Source organism: Primulina huaijiensis, chromosome 3 (assembly GCF_012295235.1).
Source record: "Primulina huaijiensis isolate GDHJ02 chromosome 3, ASM1229523v2, whole genome shotgun sequence".
NCBI lineage: Eukaryota > Viridiplantae > Streptophyta > Magnoliopsida > Lamiales > Gesneriaceae > Primulina > Primulina huaijiensis.
In genome coordinates, this window is record NC_133308.1 from 13,477,552 (window position 1) to 13,478,906 (window position 1,355).

Genomic DNA, 1,355 nt, shown 5'->3' on the forward strand with positions numbered 1-1,355 from the left:
CAAAGTTTTTTCTTGGAGGTGTAACATAAGGAATATAACCTTGATGATTTTGGTTATTTTGAAAATATTGTTGTGAGGGTTGTGCATTATTATCATTCCTCCAACTAAAATTAGGATGATTTTTCCATCCAGGATTATATGATGTTGAAAAAGGATCTAGTATTGGTTTTTTATAATTGTTAACATAATTTGCTTGTTCATGGAGACATTCTTTAAATGAAGGTAATGTTGGACAATCTTTTGTAGCATGATCATGTGTATCACATATATGACAAACAATTTCTTGAATACTTTTTAATTGACCACTCTTTTTCATTTCTAATGACTCAATTTTTCTTGCTAAAGATGCAAGTTTAGCTTGAATATCTATATCATCTTTAAGATTATAGATACCACCCCCATTTGTTGAATTATTGATTTTAGTTGTTGGTGGTTCTATTGTGCCTATATTATCCCAATTTTGAGCATTTTCTGCTAATGAATCCAAATACTCCATAGCTTCATTTGGGTTTTTATCTTCAAAAGTTCCATTACACATGAATTCTATCATTTGCCTATCTTTAGGTATTAGACCTTCATAAAAGTGAGAAACTATTCTCCATGTTTCAAAACCATGATGTGGGCATGTATTAAGTAATTCTTTATATCTATCCCAACATTGATAAAATGTTTCTCCTTGTTTTTGAGAAAAAGTAGTAATTTGTCTTTTAAAAGAGTTTGTTCTATGGGAAGGAAAAAACTTTTTGAGAAATTGTTGTTGCATTTCTTCCCATGATCTTATTGAACTTGATCTCAAATTTTGTAGCCATGTTTTAGCTTTATCTTTTAAAGAAAAAGGGAAAAGCTTTAATCGAACTATATCCATGCTACAATTTTGATCATTATAAGTGTTACAAACTTCCTCAAATTCTCTTAGATGTAAATATGGATTTTCAGAATCTAAGCCATGAAAATTTGGTAAAAGTTGAATAATTTGAGGTTTAAAGTTGAAATTAGATGCATCAGGAGGAAAAACTAAACAAGATGGGGCACTAGTTCTAATAGGGTTCATATGGTGCCTAAGTGTTCTTAATTGATCATGTTCTTGATTATTATTATTATTGTTGTTATTATTGTTATCATTATCTTGATTATTTGAATTATCATCCATGTTTAAATTATTTTCAGATACTCGAATAAGTCTACCACTTTTTTTTCGACTCCAAATACTCATAAAAAAAAAAAAACACAATACTTATAAATAAAACATAATTAACAAATATAAACTTAATTTATACCTCCCCGGCAACGGCGCCAAAAACTTGCTACTACTTAAATTATAATTCACCCAAGTGTAGGTTGTCTGCAAGTAATAT

At 29.0% G+C, this 1,355-nt stretch overlaps 1 non-coding gene across 1 annotated transcript; it reads left to right on the plus strand.

Annotated features, from left to right (window-relative positions):
* Window positions 1–608: 608 nt before the first annotated feature.
* On the plus strand, window positions 609–719 carry LOC140974661 (small nucleolar RNA R71). Its single transcript, XR_012174819.1, has one exon. It is a non-coding gene; the product is annotated as a small nucleolar RNA R71 (small nucleolar RNA).
* Window positions 720–1,355: the final 636 nt, after the last annotated feature.